Here is a 943-nt window from a genome sequence, read left to right as displayed (position 1 = left end):
GGGGGGGAGGGCAAAGTATGAGAGTTACCGGGCCAGGTGTGCCCGCAGTGGCAAGGAGAAGATGAGGGTGGCCGAGGTCCGCCTCGCTGTCGACACGACGGCGGTGGAGGCGGCGGATGTGGCGGCGCGCTGCCGCGGAGGAGGAAGCCATCCATGCCCACATCGAAAAGAAGCGACAACAGAGGAACACGCCCGTCCTCGCTCGAGAACAGAATCTAGTGGTCGTGCGATGACCGGACTGCCACCCAAAGAGGAGAAGGAGGACAACGACGAGCCGGACAACTCCGACGATGAACAGATCCGATTTGATCCATATTGCTTTTTTGACTGCTACTTTCACGAGAAGGCCGGCAAAGGCGCCGGCAAGGACACCCATGAATGATATTTTCCATAGCTAGTATGTAGGTAGAATATGCCTAAATTTGATAGTCCGATGGCATGTTTGGATGTACTGGCCGGACGATCATCGTTTACGTAGCATTGCATATTTGTGTATGGATTGAGATTTTCTAATTGAGGTGTCCAATTTTGCAAAAGAAAATTTGATTTCGTTTCTTAAAAAAAATCGAGTTCGGATGTGCCCGCGAACGTTTAAATGTCAAAATTAGTAAGCTCAGTGCAAAAATTGAATAGTACTCCCTCCGTTCCTAAATATGTGTCTTTTTAGAGATTTCAAATGGACTATTATGTATGGATGTATATAGATATATTTTAAAGTGTAGATTCATCTATTTTGCTTCATATGTAGTTTTTTGTTGGAATCTCTAAAAACAATTACATTTGGGAACAGAGGGAGTATTAAGTTTGTCATGGCTCGACATCCAAAAAGAATTAAGGAAGTGAGCAGCAGCATCTTTTGTTCTCTGAATCCCAACGTGCAGGTCGTCGTAATAGAAGAACACTAAACAAAGTGAAAGCAGCAAACAATAGTAAGCCGAAAACA

This window comes from Triticum aestivum, chromosome 2B (genome assembly GCF_018294505.1).
Source record: "Triticum aestivum cultivar Chinese Spring chromosome 2B, IWGSC CS RefSeq v2.1, whole genome shotgun sequence".
Classification (NCBI taxonomy): Eukaryota; Viridiplantae; Streptophyta; class Magnoliopsida; order Poales; family Poaceae; genus Triticum; species Triticum aestivum.
The sequence above is the reverse complement of the archived record's forward strand: the minus strand, read 5'-3'. Positions refer to the sequence as shown.